This window comes from Onychostruthus taczanowskii, unplaced genomic scaffold (assembly GCF_017590055.1).
Source record: "Onychostruthus taczanowskii isolate IOZ18803 unplaced genomic scaffold, ASM1759005v1 scaffold14, whole genome shotgun sequence".
Taxonomy (NCBI): Eukaryota; Metazoa; Chordata; class Aves; order Passeriformes; family Passeridae; genus Onychostruthus; species Onychostruthus taczanowskii.
In genome coordinates this window covers 15,142,990-15,157,917 of record NW_024498573.1, presented here as the reverse complement: position 1 = coordinate 15,157,917, position 14,928 = coordinate 15,142,990, and the positions used below count along the sequence as shown (strand labels likewise).

Here is a 14,928-nt window from a genome sequence, read left to right as displayed (position 1 = left end):
CACCACCTCCCCATTCTCCAACAGCCCCCCGACGCCCCCCACCCCAACTCCACCGCCGGAGCGCCCCGGGGGCCGGCACCGACCGGCGGTCCGGGAGCCGCCGCGCTGCGGGCAGCGCTGCCGGGAGCGGCGGGGGCTGCCCGGGCGCCGGGAAGGGGACAGGAGGGGAAGGGAGCGGGGTACGGAGGGGAGGTCAGCACCTGCCCGGGGCCGGGGCCGGGGCCGGGTAGCCGAGGCGGGCTCGGTGCCTCGCCGCCGCCGCACACCCACCTCCACATCGCCGCTCGCTCTGGGAGTGCGCAGCCCCCGCTCCGCGCTGCACGGCGCTGCCGCCGCCGCCGCCGCTGCCCGCGGCTGCCGGCAAAACCCGGACCGGACCGGGCCGAGCGCCCCGCGCCGCCGGACACCGCGACACGCCGCGACACGACACGCCGCGCGCGCCCCCCGCCGCCCCGCGCGCGCGCCGCCCGCACGGCCAACCCCCGGCTCGCCCGACCCCCATCGCCGAGCGGCTACACCCATCCCCGGGGCACTGCCGCCCCCACGGGTGTCACCCCGCTGAGCCGAGCGACAGCCGACCCCGCGTGGGGACACAGTGTGACCCTCGTGTCCCACCCACCCCCACGGGGTTTATCCCGCTGTGACCCCGTGTCTCATCTACCCCCCCGTCACGGGTGTAGCCGTGCCCCCCCGCCCCCGTGTCCCAGCTGCCCCCTGCGTGTCACCGTGGTGTGTCCCCTCGTGTCCCGGATTCCCTCATGGGTGTCACTGTGCTGTGCCGTCCGTGGGCTGCACACGCGGGTGTTGCTGTGGTGCCCTCCGTGTCCCAGCTGCCTCCCCCCGAGTGTCACCGTGGTGTCCCAACCCCTCATGTCACACAGGGATGGGATTGGAGTGTGTCCCCCGTGTCCCATCCAGCCCCACGGATGCCATCCTGTTTGTACCCCCTCCATGTCCCACCTGTCCCCCACAGGTCTCCCCACTGTGCACCCGTGTCCTAGCCGCGCCCATGGGTGCCGGCATGATGTCCCCTCCACCTCAGTGTGCCCCCCCCAGTCCCCAGCCATCCCCAGTGGGATGTCACCATCCTGTCTCTGGGGTGTCACCCAACTGTGCCTCCTCCCTCCCCGCTGTTCCCCGAGGGGTGACACCCCCATGTGCACTCAGGATGTTCCTCATCCGTCTGTCCCTCTGTGGGGTGCACATCCCACCTGTGTCCCACCCCTTGTCCCCAGCGCGGGGTGTCCCCCTGCAGGTCCCCCATCCTCTGCATCCCCTCTGGGGTGCCAGTCCCTCTGTTCTCCCCTCCGTGGGGTGCCCACAGAGCGTTCCCGTCTCTCTGTTCCCCCGTGGGCTGCACTGGCAGAAGATCCCAGAAGAAAGAGTCACCCCCGGTAGCCGAGGTGCAGCGGAGGGGACTGCGGGGTGCAGAGCTCCCCATTCCCCCCGCGGGGAAGGATCGCTCTGGGGGGGAGGAGCCCCAGCCCCGGAGCCCCGGAGCCCCAGGCTTGCTGCCGCCACCGGGAGGGACCTCACGGTCTCACAGCGGGACATCGCTGAAATCCCCCTGAATAAACAGCAAATAATCGATGGTCCGATAAGTCAGCTGGAGGGAGGGGACAAATCCCGAGGTTTGGCCCCGCGGCGGGAGGGGGGGATAACACTCTTGGCCCAGAAGTTTCCTGCTCAACTTTTTGCCAGAATTTTTTGCTTCTGAGGGGGAGAGTTGTTGTTGGGTTTGGTGGTTTTTTGGGGTTTTGGGTTTTTTTTGTTTTTTTTTTTTGTTTTTTTTTTTTTTTTTTTTCTCCCCTTGGAGTTGTGGGCACTGAAATATTGGAAGTTAAAAAAAAAAAAAATCCTTAAATCCCCGCTCCTCAGCCGAGAGCAGCTTTCCAGGGACAAACAGCCCAAAAAAAAACCCACCACCCCCAATTCCTGCAGCCTTTTCAGTTGCCAGCAAAATACCCAAACCCTCTCAAAAGCAGAAACCCTGGCAAAAATGAAACTGGGTTTGTGTTGCCGTTGATTTTTTTTTTTTTTCACAGGAATGCGAAATCTCTTCCCACCCCGCTCCCGCCTCGAAATGAAACAAAAAAATCCGCGATGGGGCGGGGGGTGGGGGGCGAGCGGCGCGGATGCGCTGTTTGTATTTGATCCACGTCTCGTTAATTATGCGCCTCTCGCAGATTTAGCCACCGGGATTTGCAACCGCGGGTGCTGTGACGATGCTCCAGCTTCCCAAAAAATCTCCCTCCCGGGTGGCAGCGATGGGGGAGCGCGGTCCCATCCTCCTAAGCACCCTTTCAGCTCCTCTGCTGGCCCTCTCAATGTGTCCCCGACGTGCCTCCCTCCACAATTCAGCTTCTCAGCCCCCCCAAAAAAAGGCGCAGAGGAGCCTCGTGCCTGGCACACGGGATGAGGGTGGCACTGGTGACACAGGAGAAGGGACAGCATCCCACCAGCACCACTCCAGGTGACACTGCCCAGCGTACAGCACCATCTCACCCACGTGGGCTTCACCAAGGGCATTTTCTTTGCCTGTTTTTGGCTATTTCTAAGGACCTGACACAACCCCCTGATGCCAGCATGAAGCACACAGTGTTGATGTCCCCTTTGCCAAGGCAGGCCTGTGGCAGTGGCACCTGGAGTTTGCCACCCACTGAAGGTCCCCAAATGCAGCAGTATTTCTCTTCTCAGATTGTTTGGAAAACTTACATGTCAGCAAACCACCTTTATTGAGGTCTGGGATCCTCCAAGAGAAGGGAAACTGAGGCACAAAGCCAAGCTGGGACTTGGTGACAGCAACAACAGCCAAGCTGTGGCTTCAGCCCAGTGTCCCCAGCCAACCTCCAGGCTCCCCAGTGCTCCCACTGCCCAGTCCCCAGCTCTGCAGCCACAGGGAGCCCCCCAAATCCAGAGGAGGGTCCCCCAGTGCTCCCAGACGGCAGATCCCCACAGCACAGGGACAAGGGACACAGTCCCTGAGCCCCCACTCTGCTACTGGAGCCCTTTCTAATGGCATCTGGGGGCTGTGGGGAACAGGAGGATGAAGATGGAGGGCAGAGGGGACTGAGATGGAGGACAATGAGGATGAGGATGAAGAACAAATGGGACAGGAAGGGAGGGTGACAGGGCAGGATGGAGAATGGTGAGGCCATGGTTGGGAGGCAAGTGGGGCAAGGTTGAAGGGTGAGCAGAATGGGGCAGGGATAATGGGATAAGGGCAAATGGGACAGGGGTGAAGGGACAGAGAGACAGGAGAATGATGGCGCCAGGGATGGAGGAAACAGGGTGCAAGGACAGGGGATGGGGACAGATGGCAAGGGGACAGGGCAGAAACCTGTCAGCAAACAGCAGCACTGCCCCTGCTCGCTGCCTGCCAGAGCCAGGGCCAAAATCTCCCTCACAAATGCTGGGCTTCGGGCTCTGGCAGTGGGGTCTGCACTGCCCCTCCCCAGTGGGGGAACAAATCCAGGAGCTCTGCCCAGCTCCAGGAGAAGAGCCAGGAATAACTGAGGTGGGACATGGAGGTGTCACAGAGCAGCCTGACCCTGCAGCAGTGAGGGGGGGTCACACAGGTCCATGTCCCCCTGCCCAGGGTGGCAGTGGGACACCATGAGACAGTGGCTGGAGGGCTGCCGAGGCTGTGTGACAGGGAAATGCATCCCAACAGTCTCCAGAGCACAAACACACCTCCAAAATTCCCAACCCCAAATTCCTCCAGCTCAGCCGCTGCCATCCAAGTGGGTTACAGAGCTGGCACTGCCTTGTCACCTCCTCCGTGCAGAGTGCTGGGTGGCTTCTTGTGGAGGGGACCCAAATCCAGCCAAAAGCTGTGTCAGGAGCCCCAGACTTTGGTGACATCCCTGATTTTGGGGAAGGGGCTGGATGGGGGACCCCAGCTCGAGGTTCTATGCTGGGAGACACCCCCACTCTGGCAAGTTGGGCCAGACTGGCACAAACCCTTGGCCCTGCTGTGCTGGCAAGCAGAGCTGAGCAGCTGGTGGTTTTTGGGTGAGCCCTCCTGGAGCGTGGGTCGCAGTGACCCACCATGGTGCTCAGCTGGCTGCTGCGGTGACACAGGGCTCTGTGTCCAGCCGAGCCACCGCAGCCCCTCGTTCCCGGCTGGAGGGCCACGGGAGTCCCCACCTTGCTGCTCACACACGCCCTGGGGGTCCCGCGGGCAGCACGTACCCTCCGCCGGCCCCGCCGCCCCTCAGCTGAGGTCTGCAGTGTTAATTTTTAACCCCAGCTGTCTCCCACATGGCGGCTGGGCGCTGGCCCCGCTCACGGGGACATGCCACAGCCACGCGGGGACCGGCCAGCCTTCCTGGAACGGGCTGGGCCGGGGGGGTGACGCGGGGGGGTCACTGGGTGGTCCCTGTCCCTCGTGGGAGCCCAGCGTGGCTTCCCGGGCTGCTCCAGGAGGGGGACGCGGGTGCGGGACAGGCGTGAGGCACCGGCCCTTGTGGCGGGGGGGTCCGGGGTGTTCCCCCGGCTCCTGTGCAAACGGCAGCGGCTGCTGCCCGGGAATGTCCCGGCAGGAGACCCGGGCCTCAAAGCAAACAGAGCCGCGCCGGCGGTGGGGAGAAGGGCAGGAAGGCGGCTTCGCCTGCCCTCTCCCACCCGGCTCCGCGGAGCAAGGGGGGAGCGTGTGGGCAGAGCCCCGGCGGCTGGCGAGCATCCCCCAGCCTGCAGGAAGGAAGCACAGCCAGACCCCCACCCAAGCCGGCCCTTCTGGGGCCGAGGAGCTGCTCACACCGTGCCAAGGCACACCGGGGCCATCCGGGTGTCCCAGCCTTTGCCGGGGGAGGGAGAGCGGGCACAGGGGTCTGAGCCGCAGGGGCGGGTGGGCTGGAGCCAGAGTCCCGCCTACGTGCCAGGCAGCAGGAGAACCACGAGGACACTCGAGCTGCAGCGTTTCCACCTCCGGGGACCCTGGCAGGCGTTGGGAATTTTTTTTTTTTTTTTTTTTTTGAGCCGGGGATTCGCCTGGAATTCAGACGCCCACGTGGTCCAAAATAGCCTGGCTCCAACATCCGGAGCGCCCTGCAAAAGCCATCTGCCTGCGCAGGCAGGGCGGGCAGCCCGGGGCTGGGGCACGCCGGCACACTCCCATCCCATCGCTTCCCTTCCCTTCCCGTGGCTGCTGGAGGTCACAGAAGCCTTGCCCAAGCCGTACCGAGCACAGAGGGACAGGCGAGCACTGTGGTGCGTGGCCAGGCTGGGGACACTGGTCCTGGTCACATTAACACCGGGGTTTTCCCAGTGTCTGCAGATTTTGGGCTCTGGGAAGATACCAGTGACATGAAAAGAGCCATTCTCAGACCAGAGAATGTTGCCCTTCAGATGGGAGCTGAAATGCAGAGCAAGCCAGGCTCCAGGGGAGAATTATAATTATTCCTGCTCCACCCATGTTCTCCCACATCTCATCCCCTGGCCAGCCCTGTGGTGTCGTCTCAAATCCATCCCCAGCCCCTGGTGGGACAGGATCCTTCAGCCCCAGCACCTGGGATGGGAGGACACCTGCCCAGTGGTCCCTCCTCGTGAGGGATCCTCACAAGGATCCTGTCCTCACCACCAGGACAGCAGAGCCAGATGGGGCTTTCCAAACCTCTCCTGCCTGTCCACACAAACAAGGAGACAGAAAGGTCAGAACAACCCTGATTTTAAAAACAGACGTGCCAGTTACATGATTTCCACTGGAAATATCAAAGTTACTTATGGGAAGAGCTAATTTGGGTGCACTTGAGCCAGGAGCCCTGGAGAAATGATGGTGAAAACAGCGCTGTCCTCCTCCTGGCCACTGTGGCAGCCAGGTCATTGCCTCCTGCCCAGCACTGCACCCCCATGCTCCTGCACCCAGGTGTTGCACACCCAGCCTCAGCAGGGATTTGGGATCCTGAGGATGATGCTGAGAGCCACCTGAGCATGGCTGTGTTTTATGGAGGGCCTTGGAGAAGCCTGCAATGTGTAGTGTAAAATCTGGCTGATGGCTGTAAATTGATCGCCATTGAAATCCTGGAAACAGAAAAGAAGGACTTACAAGCGCTCTGGAATGAAGATACAATCACAGGAAATGCAAATGAAGAATGATAAAAAAATAGAAAATTGGGAAATTTAGTGACTACAAGAAAATGGACTGGGATTACATGAGGTGCAGTGCAAAGGACCAAAACATGCCAAAATTAACCTCACAGATGTTGCAAAATCCAGGGAAAAAATCAAGGAGGAAGACTTTGAGGGGAAGATATAAAATGCACAGCAGCGCTGTGGGCACAGGAGGAGGAGGTGATGCCCTGTGACCTCCCATGGTCATGAGGCCTCTGAGAACAAGCACCACCTGGACATTTCCCTCCATTCCACATCCCCTCTTCTCATCAACACCACTGCAGCTGAGCCTTGATCACAACATTGTGGAGGTGAACCATGCTCACCTTGTCTTGCAGAAAGAAATTGGGCATTGGAACAGTCTGCCCAGGGAATGGTGGAGTTGGAATCTCTGGAAGTGTTGAAAGACCAGTGGGTGTGGCACCTGGGGACTTGGTAAACACAGTGGTGTGGGGTTTCTGGTAGGACTTGGTGTCCTTAGAGGGCTTTTCCAGGCTGCAGGATTCTGTGATTCTGTGACTCTCACAGGCTGCCTTCTCTGTTCTCCTGGTCTCCTTTGCCCAGCTCCACCACCCTGAGAAGAAATCAGCCCCTGACTTGCACAGGCTGCAGCAGTGCCCAGAACCCACAGGAGCCAACCCTTCCCCTCTGGCCACAGCAGCCAGCAGCAGCAACATGTGATTGATGCTGTGGAAGGGGCTGGCAGACCTGACTCTGTGGGTGTAAGATGCTCTCCCCCCTCAGTCACCTGAACACCATCCATCGTGTCAGCCCTGCGCTGATCTGAAGCCTGGAATGGATTGTGACATGTCAAAAAGACCAGCTCTGTCCAGGCCACTCTTCCCCCTGACAGGAAGCTTTGGAGCTGGGCAACAACAGGATGTGTCTCACATCATATCTGTAACCACCTAAACCCTCCAAGATCTCTCTCCTCACTTTATCTTCCAGGGATCTTTCAACAGCAGAGCTCAGCTGCAAGGGCAGCACCCAATTCTTGGGTGAGCTGAGGTGTGAGGGTCCCATTGAGGTCTTCAGGGAGACACCCTGTGCATCCAGCTGAAGGGCAGGAGCACAGGGCTGCACTCACCCACTGCTCCTGCCACCAGAGAAGCCACTTTTCCCCCAGGAAACCCTCTGGGACCTGGCTGGGGATGGGCCAGCAGCCCTTCCCCTGCCCCATCCCACCTGCTTGCTCTCCGTGCCTGAAAGCTTCCCTGCACTCACCACACTCCAGGGACACTTCCACAGCCCCCCAGGGACGTCTGGCATCCACACAACTGCCGTGTGGAGGAGAGTCAGGCCTGAAGCTCTGATGTGCAGCTCCATTTCTTCCGGGGCAAACACAACCGAAGAAATCACGGCAAAGAGCCAGCCTGGAGTTGGATGGGAACAGACCACCATCTCCTTACCTAGGAAGACCAACTGGACTTGTCAAGAGGAAAGAAATTCATCTACATCTCACACATATGGTCTCATCCTAATGGATATGTATGAGCATAAGGGAAGAAGAATAACCTTCTGGTTAGGCTAAGGGCTTGGCAGTTGAGATTTCGCGATGCTATTCTCAGCGCTGTCCACACCTTGCTCCAAAGCCTTAGAAAACTCTTTATCCCTCCTCAGGCCTCACGTTCCCATCTGGAAACGGGGCCCATACCTATTTTGTGCTCCTTGCAAAGGAGAGAGGAGGGATGCTTGGGATGCATCTCCCTCCTCAAGCGGCTCTTGTTTTGAGTTAAGGAGAGCAGGCAGGAGAGACGGGAAGAATGAAGAGCCACGAGGCATCTCTGGGAAAGCTCCAGCGCTGCTGAAGGCTGCCTGGAAAACTCAAACTTCAGTGGAAAGAGGGAAAATGGCCTTTTCCCAGCACTCTGGGGCAGCACAACTCATCACCTCGGATAACCCGGAGCAAACTGGAGCTATCAGAGCATCTTTTCATCTCGTGACCCAGCCCAGAACACTTCCTGGGCTCAACATCTTCCAGGAGGGATACACGGATGTGCACTGCCCGAGCTGAAGGGACTGCCCGGAGGCCCCTGCCAGGCTGCCAGCCAGCCAGAAGTCAATGGCCTGTGGTGGGCAGGTGTTACCTGTCAGCAAACCTGCTCCAGGAGGATGGTGCTCAATGCTGGGACTGGCACTGGCCAGTGGCCTTGCCTGAGGGACTCCAGGGGGTGAGGTGCTCCAGGGAAGAAGGAGCCTTGAGGTGCTCCAGGAGATGAGGTGCCCCAGGTGACCCCCAGGATGCTCCACAGGATGAGGTTCCCCAAGAGCCCCCAAGTTCCCCAGAGGCTGAGATGCTTCAGAGGCTCACAGCACTTGGCCAGGCTGGGACTGGAAGATGTCACCACCTCTCCAGAGGTGGACAAGGTGTGTCTCCACCAATTCCCCACTGCTGGAAATCTCAGAGTCTAGCTGTGCCCATGCTGGCCAGAATCACCCACCTCCTGCCCAGCATGGGGGTCACCCCACTGTCCCTTTTCCAGCTTCCCCAGCCCTGGGATTGCCACAGATCCGTGGGTGAACCGAGGATGTCCTGTTCATCCCACCTCCTCCAGCTCCCCTGATCCAGCACTGGCTGGGACCCTGTTCCCTGGATGGATGCCAGCACGGGTTCCCTCCTCCATCTCCTCCTCCTCCCTCAGGGCACTTCTGCAGGAGCCCCAGCCCTGCAAGGAGAACACAGAGCAGCCAGAGCAGCTGTAAATCCTTCCCTGCAGCCCAGGGCTCTGCCAAGCTCTCCCTTCCACCCAAATTTATGGAAAAGCAGGTCCCTGCCAGCGACGCACAGCACAATTGTGAGGTGGAACAGGCAGTGCTCGCCAGCTGCAGCAAGGGCTCTTTCTGCCTTTTTCTTCCTCTTCCTCAGGCTGTCACCCTCCGCGGCCTGGGGACAGCCACATCCCTGCACAGACAAAGCAGCCCCAGCACAGTTTGTCCCCTCCCCATCACACTCCCCAACCTGAGCCCCCTGGGAGCACCCCAAACCTCGGGTAGGAGCGTGAGACCTTCTATGGACAGGCACAGCTGCGCCCAAACTCCCCCTTGTGCCACCCCTTCCCTTGTGCCACCCTTCCCCTGGTGCCACCAGTGCTGGCAGGGGTGTGAGCCCAGCCATAGATGGGAGAGGATGAAGGGCTCAGGGAGGGAGACAAGAGCCAGAAGCTGAGCATCACTGGAGATTTTTTCCACGTAGCAAAGGTCAGCCATGCGCCAGCCCCTTCCTCCGCTGTCACGGCAGAGGTAGTGCTGACAGTAGACCCGAGTATTTGCATTTCCTGATGGCTGCGTGCTGAAATTTGCAGTTTTAATGGTGCATTAATGCTGGCTCCTGCATTTCATTACTTCTGAGAGTGAGAAAAGGCACAGAGTGAAAATAGAAATTCCCCTCAATTAGGCCAGGCTAGCCTGGCCACTGAGTGCTGGCTCCTGCCAGCCACCCTTGACACAGCTGTGAGCTGGGCCCAGCTGACACACGGCCACAGAAACCCCAGCAAAAAACATCTTTCCATCACTTATCCTTAACCATGGGATGCCCGTTCCCAGGTACAGAGGTGATCAGAACCCACCCAGCCACCAGCCTATGTGGGCTGCCCAGGATCCCCCCACAAACACAGGGATGCTTTGGAGAGGTAACTTCCTGGCCACTTTCCTGTTTCTTGTCCTGTCTGCACAGGTCAGGGAATTCAGTCTCTTTTTGCCCAAATCAGACTTGGCTGCCGCTTCTTTACTGCATCCTGGACACAAATTTTTGGGCCTGAGCTTAAGCATAAAGCACTTGGAAACCTGGCCTGGAAGCACAGGGAAGGGGGGAGCCAGGAGGAGCACACACTGTGAGCACAAGTGGTGGGAGTGTCTGAAGGGAGGGATCAGACAGGAGGAACCTCTGAGATGCTCATCGTGGGCGAAAGCAAAGCTTGCTGCTGGCCACTCTCCCTGCAATGGGTTTTTTGGGATGAGTTTTGGGTGTCCAGCACACCAATGACCAGCACTATCTGTGTCTCTCTTGCTCAGCTCTGATTCAGGGCTGCTCATGACAAGAAAGACGTTGAGGGGCTGGGGTGTATCCAGAGAAGGGAACAGAGCTGGGGAAAGGTCTGGAGCACAAGATGAGGAGCAGCTGAAGGAACTGGGAGGCCCAGCCTGGAGAAAAGGAGGCTCAGTGGGGACCTTCTCACTCTCCATAAGGCCCTGACAGGAGGGTGCAGCCAGGTGGGGGTCAGGCTCTGCTCCCTGGCAGCTGGCAATGGGACAAGAGGAGATGGCCTTAAGTTGTGTTGGGTGCAGTTTAGTTTGGATATTAAGGAAAAATTCTTCACAGAAGGAGTGGTCAGGCATTGGAGCAGGCTGGCTAGGGAAGTGGTAGAATCACTGTCCCTGGAAATGTTCAAAAGCCATGTGGATGTGGCACCTGGGGACACGGGTTAGTGGTGGCTGGGTTGAACTCAGTGATCCTAGAGGGATTTTCCAGCCTTAGTGATTCCATCATTCCCTGTGTCCAAGCCTGATCCAAGGGCACATGGATGAAGTCGAATACCCCGGGGCACATGGAACACCCAGGCAGCATCATAGCATCTCCTGTGGCCTTCAGACCTGCAAACCTGTGTGTCCCTTCCCCCCGTGCCCCTGAGGACCTCCACTGGCAGGGTGAGGTGCCGCTCCCTCCTCTCCCGTGTTTGAGACCTGCAGAGGTCCCAGCCATCAGCTGGGCAGGAACGGGGGATTAGGCTGACTGAATGTGACCCCCCAATCCCAAAACCCATCCCTTCCACAGGCTCTCCAGAGCCTCCATAACCCAGTGTGAAAATGACCCCATCAACCCTGTCCCCCAGGCCAGGGAAGACTTTCACCATCCCCACGGCTTTGGGGGTGGATCAATGGGGGTCCCTTCCCTCATCCACCTGCACCATTGGGTGACTTTCCTGATGTCCAGCCTGGAATCCCTGCTTGCTGTTCCAGACCTGGTTTCCATCTGCAGGGCCATCCGGCAGCTGGGTTTCGGCAGCGCCCCGCTGCCCAGGCGGGCCTGCCCTGCCTTTCCTGGCCATAAAACCAACAGGGCAGTGGAAATATTTCGGAAACACCTTTTACAGTTCTCTCAGCAGGGCTGCAGTTAACCCCTAAAGGGGCTGGCTGCCATCAGGAAAAACAATTTCATTCCAGCCAAATTATTTCACAGGAAGAGGCTGATTTTGGTGCCATTTTTACCGCTGATGACTTCAGCATCGTCCCTTCGGACTCTGCCACCTTTTCCTGTTCTCATATTCTGCAATGACCTGGAGCTCTGGCATTCTCCAGATCAAACATTTTCCCTCGCTCCACATTGAGCAGATTCAGTTCCTGGGGTGTCTCTGCTGAGCTGCCCTGGTTTGTGGGGCTGTGGTGCTGCTCCATCGCAGCTCAAGTTCAGGATCGCTGCTGAAACCCAGCCCCTGCAGCCGCCCTCCGGCTATTTTCAAAGGCACCTACAGAGCATTAGGTCACAGAGACCAAAATAGCAGATTCCAGTCCAAATCAGGGCGATGAGCACATTTTGTCCAGCCTCTGCCCAGGTCCCAGGCATCCCAGCTTCTCCCAGGCTGGAGCCCCGTCACAGATCCAGTGGGAACACCCCGTGGGTGCCAGTGTCACACCACCATGGGCCAGCTCTCACTTTCAACACCATTTCTACCCCAATTTAGACCCACCTGAAGAGTCCAGTACCTGCTGGGGACCTCCACTGCTGTCCAGGCACAGTGGGGCAGGAGGACAGGATGTTGAGATGCTCGAGCGCGTCCAGAGGAGGCAACAAGGCTGGTGAGGGCTTGGAACACAAACCCTGTGAGGAACGTTTGAATGTTTGAAGGAACTGGGGTTGTTTAGCCTGGAGGAGAGGAGGCTCAGGTGACCTTACTGCTCTCTACACCTTCAGGAGAAGGGAGGCTGTAGACTGGTGGGGGTCGGTCTCTTCCACCGGGCAGCAACTGACAGAACAAGAGGACACAGTCTCAACCTACGTCAGGGAAGAAATAGGTCAGATATTAGGAAAAGATTTTTCACTGAAAGAATAATAAAGTACTGGAATGCTCTTCCCAGGGAGGTGGTAGAATCACCATCTCTGGATGTGTTTAAAAAAGGCTGGACATGGCACTTGGTGCTATAGTCTAGTTGAGGTGTTAGGGCACAGGTTGGACTCGATGAGTTAGAGGTCTCTTCCAACCTCATTATTCTGTGATGCTGTGACACAATCCTCCAAAAGGGGATTTGGGGTTCAGACAACCCTGGGATCCTTGTGCTCTGCACAAACCACACAGCTGATATCTGAGGGGGTGCAGTTGGTGAGCTCAGCCCATCAGAGCTCTCATGCTGACCTCCAGCATGTCCCAGCCCCCCCGGCCGCTCCTGGAGACGGCAGCGCCGGGACGTGACATTCCCTCTGTTTTATCTTCACACATGGGCAGTTCTCAACAAGCAGCAAAGGCCAAACTCTATCACCACCTGGCACCTAAGCTGGGGTAGGGAGAAAGGCAGGCTGAGTGCATGTGTCCCACAGGCATCCAGGAGAAGCCACTCCTGTCCCCAGGAACCAGCTTGAGCCCACCAGCAAGGTCCCAGGGAGGGACAATCACTGAGCAGAGGTGGAAGCCAGGCTCCTTCAAGCAAAGCCTTGGCTGTGAGTCTGATTTGTGGCTCCCAGGCCAGCCAGGTCCTCATCCCAGGAGTGGTGCTTTGGTGCTGCCTTGGCCACTGCATGCTCCTGAGCCAGTCTGGGCAGGGACACAGAGACTGGCAGATGCTCCACAGAGATCTTTGGAGACACTCACTCCAGATCATGGATCATCCCAAATATCCACCTCCAGCGTGGTCCTGAGGAGTACATCATTGAACTACAGAACGGTTTGGGTAGGAAGAGACTTTAAAAGTCATCCAGTTCCACAGGCAAGGAACCTTTCACTAGAAAAAGTCTGTGTTGGTTTTGCTCCCATCCAACCTGGCCTTGGCTAATTCCAGGATGGGGCAGCCACAGCTTCTCTGGGCAACCTGTGGCAGGGCCTCCCCACCCTCACAGGGAGGAATTTCTGCCCAATATTCATTCTAAAGCTCTCAGCTTCTAGTTTAAAACTGCTCCCCCTTGTCCTTTCATCACCTCAGTCCCCTGCTCCCCCAGGCTGGACCATCTCCCCACACTCCAGTTGGTGGGATCCTTCCCACGAACAGCTCCCTCCTTCCTGAGGGCTCAGCATCCTCAATGGGTGCTTCAGAGGCAATCAAAAATTGCTATTTTTTGCCTCTGGGAGAATTCAGCAGCAATTCAGAGAAGAGCCTGGGATTTGGGCCATCTGCATCCTGTCACACATGGCTTGACTGAGTCCCTAAATCATCCCATGCCTGATTTTCCCACCTTTATATAGCAGAGAGGCCATTCCTTGTGTGTCCCACTCTGTATCCTCCCTCCGGAAACCCTCTGGGTCAGAGGCTGCCTCTTGGTATGGGGACTGGCTACATCCTGGCTGCAGAAATGAAATTTTTGGGTATCCCGCTGCAGCTGAGGGATCTGTCTGCAGTTGGGATGCTCCTACCCTCACACAGAGGGCCGGGTTCCCCTCATTCAATTTCCTGGCACAGCAGTTTGCTTTCCCCTTTTAAAAGTGCAGACTGTGGGTTTCCAGTAGCTGAGGGCTTGCCTGAATGCCCTGATTTTGGAAGGAGCTCAGTGAGGCCAGGAATGGAGCAAGGGCCCTCTGGAGCTCAGAAGGAAGGAGGAGAGAAGGTACCACCAGCCAGGCTGGGGTGCAGGGGTGCAGGAGTCTGGGGGTGTCACAGTGTAAGTCACAGTTGGGATGGCTATGATACACAGGGTATCTCCATACAATAGCAAAAACTCCAACCCACACAGAGTAACATCAGATCACATCAGAAGCTTCAAATACCTGCCCTTCTTGTTCCTCAGCCCAGCCTTTTACCCCTCCTGCTCACGCCCTGCCCCTGTGTGCCCTCTGCTCCCTTTGGTGTTGCTCAGTGCCCCTGGGCACTCCATGGCTCATTGCTGTCAGTGCTGCTCACCTGCTGCTCACAGCTGTGCCATGGGGATGGGGCTGGGCCAGCCCCTCCCAATCACACAAACTGTGTGCCTTCATGGAGGAACTGGTGGCCTTTGGAGAGGTGGGGTTATCCCCCAGCATCCCAGACACTCCTGGAACCAGGAGAGCTTTGCAGGCACTGGGTCACTCCAGCCCTTAGAAAACCCAACAGTGCCAGGATCAATGGCAGGGCCAGAGGATGTGAGGAGCCTCCACAGCCCTCACAAGTGCTGCTTCCAGTTACATTTCCCTCCCTTTCCTCTCCAGTCTCACTGAAAATCTTCCCCATCTCCTTCTTGGCCCCTTCCAGAGCCCACATGGAGTGCAGAGCCCGGGTCTCCAGCAGAGCCCTGCAGCAGGGGCAGAGCAGTGAGGGGTGCTCAGCGTTCCTGGGCTGGGGCTGCCTCTGCTCAGCTTCCCAAGGGACAGCAGGCAGGCAGTGCCCAAGGAAGCAGCTCTGTCCTTCCCCTGCACCTGCCCAAGGAGAGGGGAGATGCATGGCAGTAGGAACCCCCATGCAGGGAAGGAGGCCCAGTGAGCAGTGAGCAGGCTGCACTCCATGGCCAGGCTCACTGCTGGCTCCAGGCTCAGGAGCCCTGGTCCCACTGGACCTTGTTCCACCTCCCCTAAAACTCCCCCCTCCCCACTTTGGAAAGGGAAAGGTCTGGAGTGAGCTGAGGCATGGGAAGGTTCGGTGTGTCCTGATGGGAAGTGGCAGGGAAGATGGGAAACCACCTGCCTTCTCTGAAACTGGGAGCAA

The 14,928-nt window shown here is 58.3% G+C and overlaps 1 protein-coding gene across 1 annotated transcript in view; it reads right to left on the bottom strand.

Moving 5' to 3' along the window:
• The window catches only part of CXXC5 (CXXC finger protein 5), a 35,224-nt gene extending 34,883 nt beyond the window's left edge, over window positions 1–341 (bottom strand). Inside the window, exon 1 of the mRNA XM_041397969.1 lies at window positions 271–341. The gene's annotated coding sequence lies outside the window, so the exon portion shown is untranslated. The remainder of the gene's footprint in view (window positions 1–270) is intronic.
• Window positions 342–14,928: the final 14,587 nt, after the last annotated feature.